Source organism: Schistocerca nitens, chromosome 6, assembly GCF_023898315.1.
Source record: "Schistocerca nitens isolate TAMUIC-IGC-003100 chromosome 6, iqSchNite1.1, whole genome shotgun sequence".
NCBI classification, from domain to species: Eukaryota; Metazoa; Arthropoda; class Insecta; order Orthoptera; family Acrididae; genus Schistocerca; species Schistocerca nitens.
This window is the reverse complement of record NC_064619.1, coordinates 56,040,213-56,052,803: the sequence shown is the minus strand read 5'-3', so window position 1 is coordinate 56,052,803 and position 12,591 is coordinate 56,040,213.

Here is a 12,591-nt window from a genome sequence, read left to right as displayed (position 1 = left end):
ATGACCTCAGATGTTAAGTCCCATAGTGCTCAGAGCCATTTGAACCGTATTTTCCACTTGGTTATTTGCATAGTGCCGCGACTTATCATGTTAGCAGTGACTTCTTTTTATCGCAAATCCGGCCCCTTTTTAAAAACTGTTAGCGTCCACTCAATATAAAACAAGGTGTTCTTTTCTTTCTAGACGCAGCTAAATTTTGAAAACTGGAGCACTTCTTCTTTACCTTTCGCTCTCCATACTACTGATGATCTTCACTGAATAGCAAATTTTGACTATGGACGATGCGTATGCGTATGACCTTTTAACATTGTGGGTATATTTTAGACATACCTTTATTAATTTTAATATCCACACAGTGTGTTGACACTGCACTTCGCTTTTTATCATGAAGGTTTTCACCTGATGATGCGACTTTAGGCCGCGAAACCCATTGTCTTTTAATAACAAGAATTTTAGAGGAGTTCATCCTAACATCGTGCCTTTACGGTTGGCCAGAATATAAAGTAGTTAGACTTGTTTGTGAGACGTGAGAGTGGACACATGTAAGTGGCATATACCATCGGGGGTATGTGAGGCGCAGTTCTTACTGGCGAGACACCAAGAACGTGACGAGTGCACGCAGATGTAGGAGGCTCCAGTGGCATCAAGATCCTGCCCCATAATTGGTCACTTCGAATCGAGGTGCGCCCGCATATTACATGCAGCAATGGGAGTTTTGTAGAGACAACAAAGACGACGACGTAAAATCTGCAGCGAACTGTAAGGTTGGTTATTTTAGTTCATTTTAGAAACTTTGTGAGGCGTTGCACAGGGATATTCTCAGTGAATTTTATTTCAACAATAACAATTGTACTTAAAAAACTTCACATTTACTGAATAATCGAGAGTCGTTGCTTAAACAGTTAAAACAAAAGTATTAAAATACTATCGTTGTTAATTTTCTTTGCTTGCTGAAACATAATTGAAAATAATTAATACTTCAGCTTCAATAAATTAACAGTGCTCCGCAATAATATTTAGAGGCAAAGTCATTCTTACTAATTGGAACAAGACAAAGCAAAGTTAAGTAAATTAAAATGGAAATAATTCTGGCAATTCAGAACAAAAGAAAATAAATTAAGTTGTTCGTATTTTGGCGTTGTCAATCTGTTGCTCATTTGATACAGAAAAATTTCATAGTAATTGCAATCTCTTCGAATTACTTAGCTTGGCCTGTCCAGGAATCTAGTGCACGCAAGAAAACGTTAATTTAGGGTTATGTAAACTACTATCGTAACAAAAGAAGTACCTTCATTCAGACGTTTACATTTCAAAAAATGTTCAAATGTGTGTGAATTCTTAAGGGACCAAACTTCTGAGGTCATCGGTCCCTAAACTTACACAGTACTTAAACCAACTTATGGTAAGAACCACACACACACACACACATGCCCGAGGGACGACTGGAACCTCCGGTGGGAAGGGGCGCCCTGTTCTTAACATGGCGCCTCAAACCGCGCAGCCACTCCGCCCGGCTTTACGTTTCAATAACGAGTTTAAATACACTAACTACTCTTTTCCAAATTAACATATCTGATTATTAACTATATAAAACTGTTTCTTTATTCATTATTAGTCCGTAAAGTACTGTGTTGCAGCCTTCTTTTACCACACGTACAGCCAAACGGTTACGTATTCATTGCTATCAGTATTATCGATCAGTTAATGGGGGGACAGTGTTCAATTGAGCCGGCGATAGATCTGATTTGCATATTATTTCAATTAAATTTTTTGTGGACTCTCTGAGTCATGTTGTACCGCTTGTACTTTCCTATTTTATGTGAGTACTGGCACTGTTTCAAGAATGAAACCAAATACAAATAAGCATAAAGTGCAAGAACAGAACAGGTTGTTTATTACAACAACTTGTTGTGTGCTTCTCTCCACTAACCGGTCAAACATTTCTTCGGAGACTATAACCTTGTCCAAAATCGAATTCATTACTCGTAAGCCATCACTTTCATATTATTTGATTAACCGGTTAGTAAGGGTAGAGGTTACAAGTGGAAGCCGAAAGAGGCAATGCAGTTTTCATCCACCTGAAGGCTGAGACGCTAGTAAATCAAAACTCGTTCTTGTTATTGATTATCTTTTAAAAGGTAAAGTAAGAGTTAGAAAAAAAATTGAGTCAACTAGTAGAAAAATGCAGCAAAGGGAGTACATTGGAAAAATAAATCTTGCTAAGAACAAGGCATACGTGTATGAGCCACCTGGAGGAATAAAGGACTTGGGATTATTGGACCACCAACAACGGGGTCGTTAGAAATGGAACACAATATTGAAATTAAAGGAGGAAATCCTCCAAGCTCTTGAGAAAGGAACCAACCCGGCATTAGCATAAAGCAAAGTAGGAAACAAAGGGAAACCTAAATGTGGTTTCCCAGATGCGGTTTGAAACGCCGATTGTGAGTTCATTGACTTGCCACCGAGAGATGCCCTTCAGTTTTAGCGATTGGAAAACCGTTATTTTTGAAGAACAAACTTCCCTGACATAAATCCTCTCTTCCACATGTAAATAGCGTAAGTATTTCCTATAGCTGAAATATGGAACTCATTCAGCTCGACAGATCGCATGTGAGTTTTAACTGGTGGTTACGTGGTTGCGCTTCAGAAACGTTGTATTTGAAATGTTATTGTTGAAGGTCGTCTCATTTTGGACAGTGAAGAGCATAACGCCTACAAAATTACGAGTTAAACGCGTTCGTCGCACTCAGTAGTATCAGCTGATAAACTTCCAAATGGTTCAAATGGCTCTGAGCACTATGGGACTCAACTGCTGTGGTCATAAGTCCCCTAGAACTTAGAACTACTTAAACCTAACTAACCTAAGGACAGCACACAACACCCAGCCATCACGAGGCAGAGAAAATCCCTGACCCCGCCGGGAATCGAACCCGGAAACCCGGGCGTGGGAAGCGAGAACGCTACCGCACGACCACGAGATGCGGGCGATAAACTTCCAACAACTGATGTATAGAGTAGCGCTACGATGGTGAACCGTATTCTTTACGACAGACATACTCGATCACATTAGTACTGAACGGAGTTAAATTAATAAATGGATGTTCGGATGATAAAATTGTTCACGTATTAAGACGCGTATCTCTTCCTTACCTTTCGATTGAAATGCAATGTTGTGCTTCAGTCGAAGCAATGATTGGATATTGAGTTACGGAATGAATATCAGAACGCAGTACTGACTGTGGTGGGAAATCTAGAAAAATGTAATTTAATATGTGTAAAAGACATAGTAATGTAACTGTCGGACTCGTCACAACCTTCAAGACCAGAATCGCAGGTGTGAGGAAGCGAACTTTCGGCTGGACAGATTTAGTTGTGATGGAAAGTGTCTGGCCTGCTCGTATCTGAACACTATGCAAAAACAGAGTTCTAAAACATACGTAAGATGCGAAACTCAAAATAAGTCATATAATGAACATTTAACAAATTTATGTACAAGAGTAGTACTCAGCTCTGACCTTTGAGCTTGCGGTTCAAAGTGCAACGCATTGACTGTCCTAAGATATCGAAGATAACTGTCAAATCCCGAACTGAATAATAGGACTCCTGTATTTGGCAGTACTCTATTCTGTCTCCAGTAACATCAATAGACATTTGTCGTTCAAAAGTCCGGTGGATGCTCGTAAGTAGTGACTAGTTGTTACAGTAATGAGTGAAGACAGCGTCGGTTGATGTAGACTTTTTTTTCCTTTATTGTGATTTTAAACACCTTATATAAAGGCGGGCTGTCAGCAGCACAATACGCCGCTCTTCAGCCTTGAGTTTGACAACAATTAGTACATAAAGGTGGCACAGACTAGACAGTAAAAACGGTGGGCAAAAAATGTAGACACTAAAAATCGAAAAAACATGGAGCCGTTCACGCTGGACGAGAAACATCACTAACACTGGGCGACACGGTGCACAAAACATGGATGATGGCGACGGCACGTGAACGGTGGTGGCGTGACGGCGAACAACACTACACACATACGAAGGCACACACACGAAACACTGACGGCGATGATCTCCGGCGCGCGAATGTTCACTGAGCGTGTACGAGTCCGGGGACCTGCCAAGAGAGGAGGTGGAAGAGGAGGAAGAGGAAGGGGAAGGGGAATGGGGAGAGCAGAGATGCCATGGGCAAAGGAGAGAGGGGGAGGGAGGAAGGGGGAGGGGAAGCCCGGGGGAGAGGGGAGGAGGGAGGGTGGAAAGGAAAGAGAAGGGAAGGGAAGGGGGGGAGGGAAGGTGCCGAAAGGAAAGGACACAGGAGGTGGGGGGAGGATCAAAGTTGATAGGAGGGGTAGATGCAGGGGAGGAGGACATCATCAGGGAGGGGGAGCTGGTGGAAGCCACCTTGGGAGAGGGTAAGGAGGGTTGAGAGATGGAGACCGGGTGGGACGTGGGAATACAGGCGCGGCAGCGGGCGGGGGTGGGAGAGGATCGGGGAGACGAGCGGGTGAGGAGGGTCGAGTTTACGGGAGGTGTATAGGATCCGTATCCTTTCAAGGAAAAGGAGGAGGTGGGGGAAGGGGATGAGATCATACAGGATCCGCGTGGGGGAGGGGAGACAGATGCGATAGGCGAGGCGGAGAGCATGGCGTTCAAGGATTTGGAGGGATTTAGAAAAGGGAGGGGGGGCGGAGATCCAAGCCGGATGGGCGTAACAAAAGATAGGGCGGATGAGGGATTTATAGGTGTGGAGGATGGTGGAGGGGTCCAGACCCCACATACGGCCGGAGAGGAGCTTGAGGAGACTGAGTCGGGAGTGTGCCTTGGCTTGAATTGTCCGGAGGTGGGGAGTCCAGGAGAGGCGACGGTCGAGGGTGACGCCAAGGTACTTAAGGGTGGGAGTGAGGGTGATAGGACGGCCATAGATGGTGATGTAGAAATCAAGGAGGCGGATTGATGTAGACTGGAACTGTAGAGCTTTACACTCTCGGATGTTAACTCGACGTGAACTGAACCGGATGTGCAATGCGATGTGAACAGAAATTGAACTGCCAGCGAACTAGCGTTCGTCGTTGTTTATTCGGCGATTGACTGAACAATCCCGCATCTGCGAAGAGTAAAGCAGTTCCGGATGACAGAGTCCCCTGTGGCAGCTGGTTACACTAGCGTCGGATACACCTGGCGCTCTGACGGTCTTGTAGCGGAGGAAGAAATCGGTTACGTACTGTGAGCGCCATCTAGCCGGAAATAGATTGGAAACCCGTGTGTCGCGACGACTGGAGTGTCTGCTACGTAACGCACTTTGGTGTATTTCTCTGTGTACTAGTGCCAAAGTAAGTTAAAATAGAATGGATCAACATCTGAGGTAGTATTTAAGGAAATTAACACATTTAGTGAAACAAATTCTGCACTCTCAGTAGTCATTTTCATTTTGTGCATGGATACAGTGACACCTACATCTACATTGATACTCTGCAAATCACATTCAAGTCCCTGGCAGAGGGTTGATCGAACCGCCTTCACATTTCTTTATTATTCCAATCACGTATAGCTCGCGGTAAGAATGAACTCCTATATCTTCCCGTACGAGCTCTGATTTCCCTTATTTTATCGTGGTGATCTTTCCCCCCTATGTAGGTCGGCGTCAACAAAATATTTTCGCATTCGGAGGAGAAAGTTGGTGATTGGAATTTCGTGAGAAGATTCCGTCTCAACGAAAAACGCCTTTCTTTTATTGATTTCCAGCCCAAATCCTGTATCATTTCTGTGACACTCTCTCCCATATTTCGCGATAATACGAAACATGCTGCCTTTCTTTGGACTTTTTCGATGTACTCCGTCAGTCCTATCTGATAAGGATTCCACAGCACACAGCAGTAGTCTAAAAGAGGACGGACAAGCGTAATGTAGGCAGTCTCCTTAGTAGGTCTGTTACATTTTCTAAGTGTCCTGCGAATAAAACGCAGTCTTTGGTTAGCCTTCATTCAGATATCTTTTCTAAATCGTTTTGCAGTTTGTTTGGATCTTCTGATAAGTTTATTAGTCGATAAACGACAGCGTCATCTGCAAACAACCGAAGAAGGCTGCTCAGATTGTCTCCAAAATCGTTTATATAGATAAGGAACATCAAAGGGCCTATAATACTACCTTGGGGAGCCAGAAATCACTTATGTTTTTCTCGATGACTTTCCGTCAATTACTACGATCTGTGACCTCTCTCACAGGAAATCACAGATCCAGTCACAAAACTGAGACGATATTCCATAAGCACGCAATTTCACTACGAGCCGCTTGTGTAGTACAGTGTCAAAAGCCTTCCGAAAATCCAGAAATACGGAATCGATCTGAAATCCCTCGTCAATAGCGCTCAACACTTCATGCGAATAAAGAGCTAGTTGTGTTTCACAAGAACGATGTTTTCTAAGCCCAAGTTGACTGTGTGTCAACAGACCGTTTTCTTCGAGGTAATTCATAATGTTCGAACACAATACATGTTCTAAAATCCTGCTGCATATCGACGTTAACGATATGGGCCTCTAATTTAGTGGATTACTCCTACTACCTTTCTTCAATATTCGTGTAACCTGTGCAACTTTCCAGTCTTTGGGTACGGATCTTTCGTCGAGCGAACAGTTGTATATGATTGTTAAGTATGGAGCTAACCCATCAGCATACTCCGAAAGGAACCTAATTGATATACAGTCTGGGCCAGAAGACTTGCTTTTATTAAGTGATTTAAGTTGCTTCACTACTCCGAGGATATTTACTTCTACTTAGTTACTTAGTAACCTAATCCTTGGACAACGTTGCATGCTTATGACATGTTTCTCATCAACCAAACCCATTAAGCTCTATAAAAAGGAATTTTGAAATGGAAGAATCATTTAGGCAACTGATTTCTGCTTAAACATTCTGAAAACTATCCTAGACCGTTATTATTCAAAAACAACCACTCATCGAAAGTATTAGGTCGGTACATAAGTTGCTAGTGTTTTTGCATAAGTTTAATGAACACAACAGGTACACACAACAGAAACATTAGTCACCAATAATATATTCTCCTTCACAGTTTGCAACTGTCTCTCAGCACTGGGGAGACCGAGCGAGGTGGCGCAGTGGTTAGCACACTGGACTCGCATTCGGGAGGACGACGGTTCAATCCCGTCTCCGGCCATCCTGATTTAGGTTTTCCGTGATTTCCCTAAATCGCTTCAGGCAAATTCCGGGATGGTTCCTTTGAAAGGGCACGGCCGATTTCCTTCCGCATCCTTCCCTCACTCGAGCTTGCGCTCCGTCTCTAATGACCTCGTTGTCGACGGGACGTTAAACACTAATCTCCTCCTACTCCTCAGCGCTGGGGAAACTTTCCGATTCCGTGGCAGAAGAAATCATCGAGCCACGTTCTGAGAGCATTTTCATTCGGAAAGGAAGCTCCTTGAAGATTGTTCAGTAAGGAGCGGAACAGGTGAAAATCTGAGGACGAAAGATGAGGTGAATAAGATGTCTGCGGAATGACTTCCTAACCAAACTTCTGTACAGTCTTTTTCGTCAGACTAGCATAATGCTGGTAGGTGTTACCTTGTAGTACCAACACCTCACGCAGTCTTTCTGGTCGTTGCTCTCGGATTGTCTGCAGGAAGTCTCAGTCGTTGACAATAAATCAGCAGTGATCGTTACACCTCGGGAAAGTAGTGAACCAGACCGTCGTGGTTCCACCAGATAAGTAGCTTTATTTTCTGTGGATGCGCGTAGGTCTCTGTACTGGGATTCGCTGCTATATTTGGGATCAACCATTCGTTTCGTTCCTCATGGTAGCATAACGAAACCATTTATCGTCACCAGTAACGATACAGGTTATGGGAAGGTAGGTGTTGATTACGAGCCAATTTATGACTAGCAAGTAGAGATGCAAACATGGCCACCCGCTGTCATTTGTTATTTTGGCTTAGAACACAGGGTGTCCATACATGCGAGTTTTGAACCTCCCTCATTGCTTGCAAATGTCTCACGATGATGGAATGGTGACAGTTCATTACATCTGCCAGTTCTCGAGTACAGTGATGTGGTTCATTGTGGATTAATGCGTTCAAACGATCTTCATCAAACAACGAAGGTCTTCCGGAACTTGGAGAGTCACTAATGTGAAAACGATTCCTCCTTAAAACAAGAAAACCATTTTCTTGCCGCCGGCCGGTGTGGCCGTGCGGTTAAAGGCGCTTCAGTCTGGAACCGCGTGACGCTACGGTCGCAGGTTCGAATCCTGCCTCGGGCATGGATGTGTGTGATGTCCTTAGGTTAGTTAGGTTTAATTAGTTCTAAGTTCTAGGCGACTGATGACCTCAGAAGTTAAGTCGCATAGTGCTCAGAGCCATTTTCTTGCCGTGCTCTGTCCCCATACACGGTGCAAATGTTTCTGGCTGTCTCTGCTTCTGTCACCCCCTACTGAACTTAAACAATTCAGTCCATATTCTAGCACTCACAGCTCCTCTCACTATATGTAATTCGAAGTTGGAAGGGGGGAGGGAGTTGGGGAGGGGGAGAAAGGATAGGAAGGCGTTTATGAGATAGCCGCATGGGGACAGTAAGCGGAACGAGCAGTGACCAGCGAAGGTCTGTACCGGATCGGGATTCGAACCCGGGATCTCCTGTTTACTAGACAGGTGCGTTAAGCACTGCGCTATCTAGGGCACAGTGTTGTCACACCTGCACGAACTATCTCAGCATTGTTCACGGCCGACCCACATTCTCACCGAGCGCCACCTACCCTCAGTCCCTGTGCATTTCGTCCACGCTCGCTAGTCTGAGATTTGGATCTACCGCCCATCTATGCGAATCAGTTACATGAATGAGTGGTTTCTACTTTCTACTCTTTCGGACATGTTCGAAAGAACAGATACCACTCTCTGTCTCCAAATGACAAAATGAGAGTATGTAAACTCAAAAAAATGGTTCAAATGGCTCTGAGCACTATGGGACTCAACTGCTGTGGTCATAAGTCCCCTAGAACTTAGAACTACTTAAACCTAACTAACCTAAGGACAGCACACAACACCCAGCCATCACGAGGCAGAGAAAATCCCTGACCCCGCCGGGAATCGAACCCGGGAACCCGGGCGTGGGAAGCGAGAACGCTACCGCACGACCACGAGATGCGGGCATGTAAACTCAGATACCAACGGTAAACTACAAATAAAAAATGGCAATCGATAAATAAACCCATAGCAACAGGAGTACCAAGATACAAACCAAAAACTTATGCACCAGCCTAACGCACTGTTAAGATAGTATGGCTCCTTAATAACTTGAGATCACTAGATGACGCAAATGCTGGAACACGATTGTAGTTGCATGGCTGTAATGGCAACCAACCACTGCAGTGCTAAAAGTGACATCAACAATCTTAAGGAGACTGTATAAACATGTCTGCCATGAGAAACGGTACACAGCTATAAGGCCTGAAAAGCTTGTAAGCGTGTTGGAGGAGAGGTTGTGCAGAGAAATAACTGTTAAGGAAAAAAGTTCGGTATGTTGCACCGTTTCCGGGTTAATAAGCTTTTCCTCGTTTGATTTCCTGAAATCGAACAAAAGAGCGATACAAAAATGGGTCACGGGACGGCAGTAAGGATGGAACCCGAGCCAAAGGCTGGGTAGTCTCGTGCGCCATCAGCTACGCTATAACAACTGACACTAATTGTGATTCTTCTGTTTCTCCCGGCGTCTTTATTGTACTAACAGTCCACCGGTGTACTGCCGGTCCATAGTGTCCAACGGGCACAACTATTTGGCCGTCAGACAGGTTACCATGACCAGGTGCTTTGACACTAATTGTATCTAGCAGGCTACTTGAAATAGTATGCACGAACTCCTGACTGACTATAGTCAGTATTAATTACCTCAAAAATGGTGCAACGTATCGAAACTTCTTCTTAACAATTATTCATTACATAGCGCTGGGTCTCCGTCTGAGCTCTTGATGTTCGTACAGTTTCTTCTTTTTTCTCCTAAGGTCTCTCTAATTTTTCTGTATGTGATACCTTTCTTCTAGTAATATATGTTTCTAAATCTTGTTTAGCCATTTAGTAAGAGTGGTTTCAGGTGTGCCGCAGGGGAGTGTCGTAAGACCGTTGCTATTCACAATGTATATAAAGGACCTTGTGGATAACATCGGAAGTTCACTGAGGCTTTTTGTGGATGATGCTGTAGTATATCGAGAGGTTGTAACAATGGACAATTGTACTGAAATGCAGGAAGATCTACAACAAATTGACGCATGGTGCAGGAAATGGCAATTGAATCTCAGTGTAGACAAGTGTAATGTACTGCGAATACACAGAAAGGAAGATCCTTTATCATTTAGCTACAATATAGCAGGTCAGCAACTGGAAGCAGTTAATTCCATAAATTATCTGGGAGTAGGCATTAGCAGTGATTTTAAATGGAATGACCATATAAAATTAATCTTCGGTAAAGCAGATGCCAGACTGAGATTATTTGGGAGAATCCCAGGGTAATGCAGTCCGAAAACAAAGGAAGTAGGTTTCAGTACACTTGTTCACCCACTGCTTGAATACTGCTCACCGGTGTGGGATCTGTACCAGATGGTGTTAATAGAAGAGATAGAGAAGATCCAACGGAGAGCAGTGCCCTTCGTTACAGCATCATTTAGTACTCGCGAAAGAGTTACGGAGATGATAGATAGCCGGCCGCGGTGGTCTAGCGGTTCTGGCGCTGCAGTCCGGAACCGCAGGACTGCTACGGTCGCAGGTTCGAATCCTGCCTCGGGCATGGGTGTGTGTGATGTCCTTAGGTTAGTTAGGTTTAAGTAGTTCTAAGTTCTAGGGGACTTATGACCTAAGATGTTGAGTCCCATAGTGCTCAGATAAGTAATATATGAGATCTATAAATTTTTTTACTAAAGCTTGCTTGTATGCTGGAAGTAGACGTAGATTTGAACATTGACTAATTGTGTTCATACCAGACGTAGTTTGACCTGCCCTAGTTGCATTTAAATATATAAGTAATATATGAAACTGTTATTGTGTGGAGGGAGATATATATAAATCTTGACTGTAGAACATTTATATGGTTTTAACTAGGGCAATGTTTAAGATGAGTCAAGCAGAGCAGAGCAACACGCAACAGCCTTCAGCTGTGAGCACCGACGATAATGAGGTAGTAAGAAGTGTTGTAGAACCGATCGCTACAGATAGCGCAAGAGAACGCCCGGTAGACACGGCTGGAGATGTAACAGCAGGGATGCAACATGGATTAGATCCATTAGTAATTATAATGAGACAGATGCAAATGATAACCGAGAGTATGAATAATATGAAAACCGATATTAACGCGAGATTAGCCTCAGTTACTGAAGGGCAGGAAAATTTGCAAACCGATATTAATGCGAAGTTAGCCTCAGTTACTGAAGGGCAAAACCATTTGAATACAAAATTAGCTTCAGTCACTGAAGGGCAGGAAAATTTGAAAGCTGAGATTAAGCAGCACTTACAGGCCAGTTTTTCCGAATTAGAGCAGCGGATAGAGGAAAAGACAAAGGAACTAAAAGATCAGGCCGAAGAGACGGAACGAAAATTAACTGCACAAATAGAATTGGTTAAAGCTCAATGTGAGGAATCTACTCAACGTGTACGTGTAGAAATGAAGGAGTATGTGGCCATTAAGATAGATACCGTACGCGAACGGGTGGAAATGGTTCCGCAGTTAGTACAAAAGCAAGATGCCATGTCATGTGCAATTGCGCAACTTCCTGAATTGGCACGTACGCAGACGAACCTAAAGGAAAGTGTGGAACATCTGACAGAACGTCAAGACGTTATTGACCACCAGATTAATGTATTAACGGGTAAATTATCCGAAATCACATTAGAAAACAAAAGGCTAATGTGTGAAAACGTTGAGCAAAATGCTAAAGCAGCATTCCAGAGTCTACGCGCCAAACACGAAGAGAATTTGTTTGCGAAAGGACTTGAGGAAGTGCGACAGCAGTTAGGTGATGATCTCGAGCATTGGAAACAAACGATCGAAGAATCGATACGCGTTTCACAACAAGGCTCAGAACAAATGAATACAGGTCGACAGCAGAAGTTGTCAGCGACTATAGACCCAGTTACTGCACATTCGCACACAATACCGACATGTGTAAGTAACTCGAATATCAAATTGCCACGAGCTAGTTGTTCGCGTGATGTCCTAGCGGATGGAGATTACGAAAGCCTTTGTCATGCCGAAGAAAAAATGATAAAGCATCGGCAATTTCAGATTTTTAACACTGACAAAAGGGGGGTCCATCCGATTGTTTTTATTCGAAGTTTTAGAGGAGTGCTACCCAGAAATTGGTCGGAGTGGCAGAAGATCAGTTTCGTTACTGGGTATATACAAGGTTCGGGGGCGATCTGGGCCTCGGACATGACTTCTGTTTGCTCGACGTATGAAGATTTTGAAAAAGCGTTTTTAGCGAAATTCTGGTCAGAAGGAGTACAGGAACGCCTAAGGCAGGAGGTGCTCTACCCCGAGCCCTTCTCTTTTTCGAAGGGAAGCCTTAGGAAGTATTTTGAAAAATATATAAATAAAACAAGATATTGG